The sequence below is a fragment of the Myiozetetes cayanensis genome, unplaced genomic scaffold (genome assembly GCF_022539395.1).
Source record: "Myiozetetes cayanensis isolate MyiCay16 unplaced genomic scaffold, myiCay2020 scf717, whole genome shotgun sequence".
In the NCBI taxonomy this organism is placed as follows: domain Eukaryota; kingdom Metazoa; phylum Chordata; class Aves; order Passeriformes; family Tyrannidae; genus Myiozetetes; species Myiozetetes cayanensis.
In genome coordinates, this window is record NW_026087984.1 from 1 (window position 1) to 14,050 (window position 14,050).

The 14,050-nt window shown below is 41.5% G+C and overlaps 1 long non-coding RNA gene across 2 annotated transcripts; it reads left to right on the forward strand.

Moving 5' to 3' along the window:
* The first annotated feature begins 161 nt into the window (after positions 1-161).
* LOC126652247 (uncharacterized) lies at positions 162-11,430 on the forward strand. Of its 2 annotated transcripts, XR_007631911.1 has the most exons (5): positions 190-288; positions 1,127-1,263; positions 1,614-1,795; positions 6,362-6,416; positions 9,701-11,430. It is a non-coding gene; the product is annotated as an uncharacterized LOC126652247 (long non-coding RNA). The 2 variants fall into 2 exon arrangements; XR_007631912.1 differs by lacking the exon at positions 1,127-1,263 and having other exon boundaries at positions 162-288.
* Positions 11,431-14,050: the final 2,620 nt, after the last annotated feature.

Below are 14,050 nucleotides of genomic sequence, written 5' to 3' on the forward strand. Positions count from 1 at the left end.
GTCAGAGACATCTTGCCTTTATTGTGATTGAACAGCGGGGAGGTGATGGGTCCCACTGGGACTGAATTTCATGCTGTTCCCCTCTAAGAAATTGATGTGGTTTTACAAATACAAATAATTGTACATTTTTTATCACGTATAGCTTTTACTCCTGTTCTGAAACTTTTGTGTTTTGTTTGCTGTTTTACAGAAAAACAAGAACTAGAACCAAATGACTTGGCTATCTCAAAATCTTTGGAGTCATCCAGTCGTATGTTTGTCTACCAAAAAGATCTAAGCGATTCTTTGGTAAGGATCAGTGTTGTATACTTCCCATTTTTTATTTCTCGGACTCCAAATTAGGAACTCGATATTCCTCTCAGAGGGCTTTTTCAATGCAGAATTTATTTCTTGCTTCCTTAGTAAAGCTTACTGAGCTGTTCCACTCCTAAAAAAACCGTCTGTCATTAACAGCAGTGATTTGACTGATGATGGATGTGTCAGTGTGACCCCAGTGTTGTGGCAGCCAAGTGGTCAGTCTGTGGCTGGCACGTATCGCGGGTGGTATGTCCTCTTTCCTTCCTTCTCTCTGTCTGTCTCTCCATCCTCTCCCTGGGACTGGGGAGGGGAGTGGGTGGAGAGGAAGCAAGTCTCTTCTATCCTTCCCTCTCTCTTCAGAAAAAGGGGTCGCAAACTTTCTCCCCCCTACGATTTCCCAAAACCCTACTGAGGCAGGCACAGTCAGACACTGAGAGAATTGCTCTTTCAATAGCTTTTTGCTAATTATGCAGATGTTTCAAGGAAAGAGCAGGAACTGTATCACAAGGGACTGATACGTGTTGTCAGTAGCTCTAGGATCTGTGCATTCATCCTCAGGATGGGAAATGTCTGTTTACATTTTGTTGGATCAATGTGCCCCGAAGAGCTGACATTCCACTATCGTTGTAATCTGCCATCCCCATTATCACCAGCGTTCAGGCCACTTCGGAAAATGTGAATGTTAAGGGAACGTTTCCAGTGCAGACAGGTGACAGCCAACCTAGTTTCATTAGCTACTTCATAAAAATTGCAAAACTTGCTGGAACTGTCAGAAATGTAGCGCCAAGGTAATGGCTTCCCCAGTAAGAATGATCTTTCATGTTGGCAGATGGCAGAGAGAGATGAAGGAGTGTCAGAGCCAACTCCAGCATCTGGTAGCTCTACCCCCATGGAATTCTGGGCTCAGGGACTGACCAGCTCCAGCCCAGGCACAGCCACGGGCAACGTGTCTGGACCAGTGCCACGGTGTGTGGAGAGCTGCCATGCCCTACAGGGCCATCCTTCTGCATGCCCTCCCCTGCTCCCAACCATTCCCTGTATGTTATGCACCCTGGAAGTAACACAGCCCAGGTTCAATAAGAAATCCGTGCTCCCTTTTGAAAATACTCTCATTGCAATGTGTATCTAGTGTTGTCTAATAATCTCTGCATGTCATCGTTAAACCAGACTTTTATTCACTGTTATATGGTATTGTGTCAATCTTCAATGGGATGCTTTTTTTTTTTTCCTTTCTGTTGCTGTTTAGTCATTTTATTGCTTTGCATTAAACAAAAAACCATGACAAGTAATTATTTTTCCTTTATTTTATTTTTCAGATGTAACATTCATCCATGAAGGAAATAAAACATTTCTGGATAACCTTGTTAATTTTGAAAAGCTGTTGAGCTAATTTTGTCCTTCCTGTTTTTCAAAAGACTCACGTTCTATTCTTCCCTGTCCCTTCCTTATCTTGTAAGACTAAGAGGTTTTCTTCTGGATGAATCAGAAAGAAAAACGGGTAATTTTTAGAGCAAGCATGATAAAACAGTCAACAGTCTATCTCCCCTGCCCTTTTCCTCTGGTCCTCTTTTTTTTCATTCCTTCCTCCTCCACTTCTGTGTAAAATGTCTAAGTTAGAAGTGGCCATCACACAGCCCACTCATTTTCTTACTGAGTGAGATCAATTCCTTTGCACCACCTCGGGGACTATTTCTTATCAGTTAAGTTCTCCTGCTTCAGCTTTCTCTGAATTATATTTCATTGCTTTTTGGTCTCAAGGCTTTTGTGGTCTCTCACTTAAGAAAAGGTTCCTCTAGTTTGTCACCTGACACTGGTATGGTAATTCCAGGGATTTTGAATGAAAGAGAAGTTTTTTGGTCTAGGTTAGATGATGAAGAAAATAATGCCTGAAATATGAATTAAACTGACTGTAAATATCACTATTTTAACTTTTATGCATAAGGGCACTTACTGACGTTGTATCTTTGGCCACATTCACTCTAGACATCATATGACATCTACTCTGGTAACTCTGGTATAATGTTACTGATGGAGGTTTGATTTCCCATTTGCCTTTTTCTTTTTTTCTTTCTTTTTCTTTTTTTTTTTTTTTTTTTGATAGTATTTTCATGGCACAAAGCCGAAGTCTGTATATCTGAACAGTGGCGGAGTAGAGAAATTTCGATTTTTTTGGTGGTGAAGGTGGTGGTGGTGGTTTGTTTGGGTTTTTTGGTTTTTTTTTTTGTTATCCTGTAGAATTTGATCGTGAAACCAAAATGGTTTTTTCCCAGTTGCTCTAGCTATGCCGTGGGACTGTTCGTCCAGATGGCTGTGCCTGGTGAACTCTTCCCAACTATTTTCTCCGTGTGTTTATAATTGTTTGAGAATGAACATGCAACCATGGAGTTACTCATGAACCAGATGATGAACTTATTTTCCCATCTTATCATAATGTACAACATAATGTCTTTCAGCTTGCAAGCAGATGCAGACTTTGACTTTTGAACCTGAGCTCTGTTTTTTTGTGTTTTCTATTTGATTTCTGTACCTTTTCTTGTTGCAGAATTTAGGAGAACACTGATTTGCATTTAAGGAAAGGTTTTCTTGTCCCAGGTCCATTAACTGTTTGACCTTTAGGTGTTTGCATAAAACTCGTTAGCATGTTCTTCTTCATTGCCTCTTGGAAGTACGTCCAATTAACATGTAAATTAAACTAGCCCTTGATGCACAATAATTGTTACTAAAATCCCCCCACTGGCCCACATATTTGTTTAGTGAATATGTAGGATCTAATTCTTGTTTCAGTCTTAGCCAGCACTTGTTTAGTTTGGTTGGTTGGTTGTTAGTTTGTTGTTTAATCGTGTGTATGGCTAATGTATGCTGGGCTTGCTGGGTAAGAATTCCTGTCCTTCCTGTCACCATTGTGTCTCCAGAGGCAGTGGGAGCTTTGCTAATTGACTTCAGTGAGCCAGGATTTCACCTTTTCCATTCAAATGGATAATGGGCATTTTAAATGGCAGGGGGGGGAGAGTCTGAGGTGATGGTCGTAGGGTAAGGGTTATTCAGATTGACACTTCCTCCAAATTAGTAGTCAGGTCACGCTCTCAGAAACCAAGCTGTCTCATGCAGCCCTGTGTACATATGAATGCAGGCAATAGTGCAAGCTTAGGAAGTAGGGGCTTAGGAGAGATTTAAATATCAGTTTAGTGGAAACTCAGGCAGTACACTGCTATTACACTGGCTCGTTTGAATGTTAAAGGATTTAGTCAGTGGGCATGAACTAACAAGATGCATCACACATGATCACATACACATCAGGCCATGTTTCTTTTCTAATTATAAGGGCTTTGTCCCAAAGAACAATGTCTTCCTTGGTGTTCTGCGCTGAACACTGAAGCGTCGAGCACTTCCTGGCCTTTGCTGAGAAAAGTTAGGATTGACATTGACTCCTGCTGGGTTTGGATCAAGCCACTGAACCTCACCTGCAGATTTGCTGTTGCAGAAAAAGAAAAAAAGAATTATTCTACCATAGCAGATTACCGCTTTGGGGAAGGATCTTACTCACTGTTATAAATGAGTAGAATTTCTACTTATGAATATCAATGCGAAGGTCGTTTGTCGTGTCTCCATTTGGATCACTGTTTTGAAATATTTCATTTTTGCGTTAAACACCTCGTCTGAAGGAGGACTTGTCAGTTTGAACCATTATTTTTTCCAACTATGTTAGTTGGTTTAATAAAAGATCTTATTTCTCCCTACGGTCCCTGCCTGCTTCTTTTATATTCTTAGACCTCAACAATCCTACCGCGACTGAATTTGATTTGACATGATGTGATTGCAGTGGAGACAAAGTTAATTCAAAATATAAAGAAGGGAATTTGCAAAGAGAAGAAAATGAAATGATCTCTTGTCTCAGGAATGTTACCTAGCTTTAGCGAAAAGTGAAGGGATTGCAGTGGCTTATTTAACTCCATTTTGGGTAAAATCTAGTCTACAGTAGCATTAGATTGATTTTTAGTACCGTACTTACTTCTTCAACTGAATCTGAAGGAAGAAATGAAAATACGGTCTTATGCTGTTACATCTCAAGGTATTTTCGTGATCTTTTCTGAGCTGCTTCACTGAAAGGTGGTTTCTTCAGGTTTTTCCCTCCAGTCAGCCACCAGCCATATCTTAGCAATGACAGTCTTACCCCCACTTCAGCAAACTCTAATACAGGTCAGTGGCCATTACTCTTTTCCATAGCGCCAGCTTACCTGGTGCCTTCGTCTGTAAGGACTGTGTACTGCAGCTGAGGGTTCTCAACCCCCACCCCCCGAGTATCTGTGCAACCCCCAAGCCTGAGTTTTTGCTGTCTCCACTTAAAGGTGTGCTAATAATCCTAGGTTTATTTCAGCTGGTAGGCTGAAAGGCCAGAAGACGTGTGTTATTCATCACACTAACAGTATGCACGCACCTGTTTAAACGGTGAGGAGATAGCATTTGCTTTGCAGATACATTGGCTGATTTTCTGTATCACTTTTGGATCCCAGAGAGCTGAAAACAGAGAGAAATTCCTAATGAGGCTACTAAAGCCAGGAGATTTGGGATTCTGCTTGAAGTGTTCCACAAAGAGGTTCTTCTCTTACCAGAGCATCATTTCCAGAAGGCAGTCTTGGGATGGACCCTAACACTGACTGACTACAAAGAAGAAACAGCAAGAAGTTACAGTGTGTGTGATAGGGGGGCCTCTCTTACTTCTAAAATCCAAATGCAAAGGGTATCAGCTGGAAAAGATCACAATAGCAGCACTGATGGAAGTTGTAGCGCTCTCAGTACTCACTCTATTGATCAGGAAATCTAGGTCATCTCATCAGAACTTCATTATAAACAGTGCAAGGACATCAGCACGAGAGATTGCATGATTTCATGGCAAATGAAGCACAGTGGGTAACAAGAAAAATTATTTTGATTCACTGATGAAAGGAATATGAAGTTTCCATTAAAGGTGCTCTTGTGATAAGCTTTTCTGTGGAGAAGCCTTGTAAACCTCTCCCAGGGGGTCGAGAGACGAGGTGTTCTGCATCATTCTGGTCTTAAACGTCCTCTGCTCAAGAGAGTTAATCCTTTCCACCTCTGATCATTTTTGAGGGAGATGAGAGAAGAGCATTAGCTGTTTGCATGAGCCATCAGATCATTCCTGCTAACTGCAGTTTGCTTCAGTTAATTACTAGATTTGGTGAAGAGTTGCCACAGAAGCAGTGAAATTAAGAAAAGTAAGGGTTTAAGAACTTTATGGGTAGTATCTAGTGAAAATGAGCTCGCTCCGCTGATTTGTAGTGAACAATCCCAGTTTTTGTAAGTTGAAGACCTGAGCCTGAATGACAAACTGGACTTAAACCCTTTATTTCTTCCGCGTCATCTAAGTGAACATCCAGTATCCCTGTTAGCACCAGCTTTTGTTAAAATAGCATGCCTGCAGGAGAGTCTTACTCGTCCATGCCTGTGAGGATGTCAGGGTGCTCGCTCTGCAGCATTTAGGTTATGGGCTGCTTTTTTCTGTGCTGGTTATACTGCAGAAAACTGCCTAGCTGATACTGGTACCTGATTGTGCTAGGCATTATACAAGTATATGCCAAGGAGTGTAGTCTGTGCCACAAAGAGAGTCTAATTATACAACATGTGGAGACAGAAGGAGAGGTTGCAGACTACAGAATATCCTGGATAACGCACTAAAGCTGGGGTTGAGCTCTGAGCACTCAGCCAGTCCTCAGGACTTCCTTGCTGTAGGCTTTCAGTTTAATAAAAGTCACTGGAACAAAAATGAGCAGTTGTTTGATTATTTTCCATTACCACTTCCCATAGGCTCTCAGGGAGTTGTTCTCATTTAATCTGTGTGATACCAAGAACTCACCTAGACTAACCCTATTTCATCAAATGGTATCACTGAGATAAAGAGCAAAGTTTTTCCTGCTGTCTCCATTTTCTACCTTACTACAGTTGCTTTTTGCTGCAGAGTGTAGGGCAAGGAGATTTTTTCAGTTTTTTCTAATGAGAGAATCTGTCTCAGGTTTTCTCACTGATGTTTTTTGTATTTTCTTTGCAGCACATGATTGCAGATACTGTTTGGGCATTGAGACATTGCAGAAATAACCAATTTGGTGAGTAGCCAAAATTCCCTACTTATTTTGCATTTGTATGGCCTTGAGGGTTTGTTGGGATTTTTTTTTTCTTTTTTTTGTGTGTGTGTTGGCATTTCTTCCTCTCCCTGTTTTCTTTTCAGTTTCCTGCAGCAGCAAAATGTGGACAACAATTATTTAAGGAATTCGCAAGAGAGGGCATAACTATTGGAAGGTCAGCATAACAGAAATGGATGAAATTTTACTTAACAAAGTGTTTGTAGAAACAGCTTCCAAACTTTAATGAATTATTTTCCTACAAAAATTACCACCTCTTCAAAACCCTGTGTAAGATCTGTGCCAGCTGTACTTAATAATGGAGGCCTCTGGTGTATGCTGCTGTTTCTCCCTTTCCCAGCCATGACCAAGTTAACTCAATCTCCTGCCAGTCTGTGTGTTTTGGTAATGGATTCACAGCTGTCTTGGCTTCCAGTAGCTAAAAGATGGCATTAATCACCACAGCTTTTCACTCGGCTTTTCACCAAGAACTGTTTGCTTATTTTGGGTTCCTAACCTCATTTCACAAAACTGTACAAGTCTTGAAGGTATGAAGATTCTGTGAGTTTCACGAAACTAGAGTAGAAAGGAAAGGGAGCTGTTGTGTTAGTGCCTGTGCTAGGGGAAGCTGCAAATAAAGATCTGCCTGCTTTAGACACTGATGGGAACAGTTGTGAGTGCCTCAGCTGCACCGAAGACTTCTTTTTGTTTGGTTGGTTGGTTGGTTGGTTGTTTTGTTTCTGCCTTGTTAGCCTCCAGAGAACCCAACCCTAAGGGACCAAGTCAGAAGAACCCAGCTTGCTTTGTTCTACTGCTCACAGAGGAGAAACCTCCGTTTCTCCTTCTCGGTGTTTCTTATTCTCTGCAGAGAGGTTAAATACAGGAAGGGGACAAAACCAACACTACTTTAGGAAGTGGTTAGTTTTTAAGCCAAACCCTTAAGCCAAACATGTTATTTATTGAGGTCACTAAAACCTCTTTTTCAAAGAGAAGTTCAGAACTGTGCTGCAGCCTTGGGGAAAATATAGTCTAAATCTTCTTTTTTTCTCCAGATGAATTTTCAACAGCTGTCAGCATGGACTCCAGTGAAAAGAATAATAATAATTTTTTGTATAAATACAGGTACCTTGGAGAATTATGGTTCCTGTATTATTTTGAGATATATGTATAAGAGAGGGAGAGAAGGAACAAGCTGTGCCTTGAGCCTTTTTTTTTTTTTTTTTTCAGATAATGAAGGAAATATTGGTTAATCCAAACCACGCCTGTAAATTAAAATATTTTTAATTTGGCACTATAAATGTAGTACTGGTTCCTTCTAGTGATGTGAGGGGTTTTTTGCACCTTCTCTGCATATCTTTCATCTCATTTTTGCCTTTTCTTTTTCCAAGTGGTTTTCTAAGTCTTACAGCATAAATCCAAGGTTAATACCTGAGAATTACCATGTAATCTGCTAGTTTGAAGTACGTGATTGTTATTTTGTTTTACCGCAGACTTGATTTCTTGTGAAGCTGGCATTTAAAAAGCAGCTTATACAGACATCCCTGTAGGCACTTTTTTTTTTCTTAAATTCATTTAGGCATAAAATTAATTCACTGAATATTTATTGAGCCTTTATGGACAGTTTCCTTTTCTAGTGGGCTTATTTTGCTCTCGGAAATGTGAGTCTTTCTACTGCATCAATTCCCAGATTTGCCTAAGAGCAGCAGGCATCTCACTGTAGGAAAGAATTCAAACAAAACTAAGCAAGGAATATTATTATTGTTTATGATCTTTATCATGTGTGTTAAGCTTGTAGGCCAGAGTGTTTCTGGATTAGAAACTGGTTAGGTTCCAAGTGAGACTGAAATGCCTTTTTAATGGAAATAACACGTTTATGTCCTAAATGCTGAAAACAAATCATAGCATTTCAAAAGTGAGGAAAAACAGCCCTAGAAAATAATAGAATTCAAGCTTTTGTCATCTGAGGTGTTAATGAGAAATACAATTGTTTTTTAGTATGTTCAGCACAGCTGCTGAGATCCCTTTCCCTTTTAGAGCAAAAAGGTCATTTCTGTATTCTGACACGGATTTATCACATTGTCCTGTTCTCTCTGATATTGCTCAAGTTAGATGGCTGCTCCAAAACAGCTCTTTAAAATAGTTGCCCAGGAACCTCATTAGCAGCCACCTGCAGAACTGGCTGCATTCACAGCCCGTGTTACCCACACAGCATCACGCAGCCATCTCCAGAAACAAGAGGGATGGTTCATTCCTGGCAACCTCGTATAGCTGGAGAGTGTGGAGAAAAGGATGATAATAAAACAAAGGAGAAGGAGGGAATGTGTGAGTTAAGCTGATTGGTTCAGGGAATTTTGAGGCGTTTTCTTTGTCCATTTATGGTAATATTAAAAATTCCTTGAGGACACGGACTAGAAGCGAGCTTTCCAACCTTTGCTCGTCTGTCAACAGTCGTTAGTGTTGCTTTCTCTGCCTGTCTCAATGGATCTCGTGGCCATGGGCTTAGTTTTTCCTTTTACGCTTCTGCTAGTACCAGCCATGGTGGAGCGTTTCACAGACGACGAGTTCTCACAAGGCCGTGATGGGCATAAAACTTATAACAGAGAATATCTGCTATTGCAGCCACCCTTCAATTTGTCTGTTACACAGCTAATTCCTCTTACTGTGTAAACTCCCACAAAATGACAGCATGACTCTTGTCTCTGTTACTAGATCAGAAATCAAAAGCATAACAGATCAAAATGTGGGAGCCTGTCAGAGCAGCTTTGAAGAGCTTTCGTATCCATCTGCTGCACTGTCACCTTTCACCGGCTCTGGAGACACTCGTCCAAGGCCTGGTGTCTTCTAAACTTGTGCTAAGATTATTTAAAAGTTACAGTCTGGTTTGCCCACCCATGCTCAAGGCCCTGTTGTGCTGCAAGAGCAGCACAAAGGAAACCTTGAACCACCCTTAACAGAGAATGGACTGCCTGTACTGTCAGCAGGAGTAAGTCTTCCTGTTGGGAAGAGTCAGCTTCTTGCTGTCCACTTTGTGCTGTCCACTCCTTTGTGTGTGCTGGCTGCCCAGCATTGCCTATTTCTTGTTTCTCCCCTTCTCTCTACCAAGCTGTTACCTCATACACTGCACTTCAACAGCAAGTCCTTTGGATTACTGTGTGTCTTTCTCATGATTGTCTAGCACCTGACGTGGCACACCAGTGACTTTGTAACACAGGACAGAGAAGCAGGTAAGGCACAGCTTTCTGATCCATCCCCTTTCTCCTGTCTTGCAGGCATTGAAGTTCCTTCGAAAGAGCATCATGAGCTGAAGCCGTATGTCCATCACCTGCATGTCATCGACAACCAGCAAGCTCTGTTTGAGCTTTCTCACGGGATAGAGCCACGAGCGTGAGCGTACACAGCTTCATATAACCTTGTAACTGCAGCACTTCGAATTAAGTGAATGTTTAAGCCAAGCGCGTTGCTTCCCTTTATAAGAACAGTTTACCGAGTTTTATCCGTAGCTTGCACAACGTGCGCAGGAAAATCAGGCAAGAGCCAGCAAAGGAGCTGCTCACAGAGTTGCAGGGCAAGCTTGGTGCCATTCCCACTGGTCACTGGGACGTGAGGGAGTGGAGCAGCGTCCTTTGAACTCAGGAGCTTGGTTTCTGTGAAAATATTGTTGGGTCCAGTGTAGCTTTCAATGCAGATTCTGCCAGTATTAGGATGAAAGGAATCATCGTGTCACAGCAGCAAAGCGTTTCAGCGAGCAACATGCCGCCAGGGGATTGATTCCCAGTTCACCACATATGTACCTCACTAATTCAAGGCTGCCGAAGTATTGTTGCCAAAAATAATGTGCAGTCTCTGCAGTTCTTCTGAGTCCACTGGAGCATTGTATTTGAGATAAGTGCAAACAACCAAGGATGGGAATATAACAAGGTAGCACAACCGGATGAAACTCAAGAGTGTGTCAGCAGTAAACAGTTCATGCTGTTACGGTCCCTTTAAGAACCTGTTCATCCACACTGTAAGAACCAATCCACTTTTGTCGCAGTTCATGGACACGATTATTTGTATACTGAAAACATGTTATTTTCTTCCTTTTCAGTTATCTCAGATTTAGCACCGGGTCCTGCAGTTAACATGTTACGAATTATTAGAGCAGAAGCTTTGTTTTCTGCTTGGATTACAGCCTCCTCGGTGTCTATTCAGAGGCAATGCCTAGACCCACCTATATTCCTAACTCATCTCTGGGAGATACCCTTCCAGCAGGTAAAACTTCACCTAACCTGCACATGCTTCTAGTTTTTAAAGAACAAAAATGTGCACCTTACAGGGTACCACTGTAATTACCTGCATACACACCGAGCTCTCAGCATCAGGGTCCCTTTACTGCTTTTGTTCCTCTCACACCCTTCCCCTATGCAATTCTCATGTAGCTACAAGTACTACATCTGGGCATGTCCTGAGGCAGCATTTCTCAAGTGTTGTCTACAGCTGATCTACCTCTCGAGCACCACCATAACCATAGCTCTGGTTTTCAGTGCTAAGAAGTTGCCCTGAAATAATCCAGTGAATGCTGCAGGCAATGTGCAGAGTGCTCCAGGGTCTGGCACATGTTTGGCACTGACTCACGGCAACAGTCCTTTTGCAGAGCAGGGGGGGTACATAGCATCGCTCACCCATCTCTATTGTATGTTTTCCACATGAGGAAGACTTCCAAGAAAATGCTCATTTACTAAAATGTGGGAATACTGAAGCAGCATGCTCTTCATCATTGTGTTATCTCTGGTTTAAAGGGATTTAAAAGAAGCAGCTTTAACAAGTAGTCTGGGGGGGAATCTGTAGAATGCATTCAGTTTTCCCCTCTGTGAAATATTGTATAGATCTATTGTAAAGGAAACAGATGTTTCAGAAATGTATTTGCTTGTACTTTGTTATTATCAAATGCTATATGGTTGTTTTTGTTTTCGTTTTGTTTTTTTTTAAGAAAAAAAATCTTCTTTATACCCAGTAAAAAGAAAAAAAATAAACTCTTGCTGGCCACGGAGTAAAAATTTCCTATGTTCTTCTGTAGATGTGACTGCACATATTGTAACTAACTCTTTAGTGCAAACAGACCAAAACCGTTCAGATGAAGATACTAGCTGTGGTGGGCTCCTTTTTGCAGCGTAAGAACAAAAACCGGATACAATTTGTTGCTTGTGTTACTGCAGTTCTTCCTCGGGATGCAGCACTCGGAATTCCCACCCTAACTGCATTACCTGGATGGTTTCCTGGGTTTTGAGCTCCCCCTTGTGAATTTTTTTTTTTTACTGTGGTATTATTTTTAGGAGCCTGTATGTAGACCATGCTTCGGCTAATATGGTGTAACTCTTTGGTCCGCAAATTGTTCTCCTGAAATCTGTGGGAGAGGGAGGATTAGAAGGTATTCAGGGTGCGAAAGTGACGCTGTTTCTCAGTTCACTGCATTTGGCTCTGTGATAGTTTTGGGTAGTTACTGCTGATGAAGCAACAGCGATGCCAGAGAAGAATAAAAGACAAGGAAACAAAAGAAGGGGTGGGGGGAGGAAATAACAATGACTCCGTGCTGCGGCTTGCATTTGAAAGCCTGCTAGAGTGACCTTGAAGGCTCCTCACTCTGCCAGTTCAAAATGAAGTCAAGGGATAACTTGTACCAATACACTTGGAGCCAGCTGAGGTGTTGGCTGTCTGCACCACTGTCATTTCACACTAAATCAGGTGTTCTCTGCCCCTTGCAGCTGGCATAAAATCAGTTTGAAGGCATAGAGCCAGAATCAACCTTGTTATCTATGTTAGACTACTAATTAGCTAATTAGACTCCTGTTTATAACTTTAAAACCTAGTTTTTATCGTGGCCTGTATAACTTGGATATAAATTTCTGGTCTCAGGGTCCAACAAGGCTGCATCGACTTCACGCTGAAAATACGGACCTTATAACTGCTACCATAAAAGAAAGGCAAATGGCCTTAACCTGTAGCTAATATGTCTAATTTAAAAAGAGGCCCTTCAGAGACTTCATTCAACAGGATTTTGTCTGCAGAGCTCTGCTGCAGACTGGCAAGCAGTTGGAAGGTGTGGTGGTTGGGAGAAGAACTATAAGTAAGCCCTGTGAAAGGGAAGGGTAATACTATACAGCCTCTGCTAGGGTCCAGCACTGGTGATATTATGTGATTTATGGGTTTTTTTACATCCTTCAATAGTGCAGTTAGGTTACGTAGGATAAAATCTAATAAATATTGTAAATTCAGTTTATCACAGTCACACCTGGGCTTAAATACTCTGCTTTTTCTTTTTTTTTTTTTTAGTAGCTAGGAGGATCAATTACACATAACAAAGGAAGGAGCTATGTCACTTTATACCTCTTTGATGTGGGATTTTGTCGCAACAAATTTAGATGTTTGTATGACACAGCTTGTTGATTCCAGCACCGTCTTGGCTAGTAATAAATTTCATTTGCATAGCAGTGGCAAAAAAAAGGGTGTTATCAGAAATAATAACTAGAAATAAAGACCTGTGCTGCTGTAAAACTACAAAGAAAGATGTAAATACTAAACATTTTAGCAGAGTAATATTTATTTGCATAGCCTATTTATTGTCATCTTATACACTGTTAAACACTGGGATGAAGTCAATGAGCTGAGGTAAGAACACCCGCCTGTTCTCTCTGAGTGCCGTAATGGTGTCAGCTTGCATTAAAAGTAATAAAATAGAACCCCCCAAACCAAGGTATTCACCTGACTTCTCAGGGACTACAGCTAGTAGTTATCCACCATTATGAGACCTGGTATGTGTGAAGTAATCTGATTTGCCAGAATCAGTGTTGCCAATGTTTTCCTTTGCATATTTTATGCTTGTTTGCCTCTGTACCTATTATTGTGTCGTGTATTTATGAGAGCTAGTAAGCAATAATTTATATGTCAAAATGGCCAAGCAATACAAGGTTAAAACTTGTAGAAGCAACTGTTGTGTTTATCTTGCATTTTCCAGTGTTTCTTAATATTGCTTTTCAAAATATAAAAGCTACCTTAATGAAGTCTGGGCTCTGTGCCTTCGTGCCTACCACACATACTTATTGTTCCTATTTGGAATATTTTACTTCCAGTCGTTCCTAGAGGTTTATGAGCCTGACCCTGTTCAGAGCTGCTTGTCTGTCAGTGGTCAGTGGGATTTGCTGGTTCCAATGTTTCAAAGCAGGAATGATGCTAATGGGGTCTCAGCTGTGCCCTGTCATCACAGCGCAGTCAAAGAGGGGCCTCGAGCCACCATGAGAAGTCCCTGTGGGGGAGTGGAGGAGTAAATCTATCTTCATATCTCCTCTGGAGGCTGCTTATTGGAACTTGATCCTTTTAGTGAGGACAGCAAATGCCTTCCCCTGTCATCAGTCATCCCTGACGGTGCTGTTTCCTTCCTCTGGGCTCTGCAGCAGGGAATGCAAGGTCAGGATGGGCCACAAGTGCACTGTAATACAGCTGAGGCTTGCCCTGTCCTTCCATCCTTTCCTCTTGCAAGCCCTGGGAACCAGTAAGCCAAACCTAGTTATTTCAAGCAGAAACAGTACCACCCTGAAGGCTTTCATATGAACACAGAATGGACCTCCAAGTGAGAAAGAAATAGT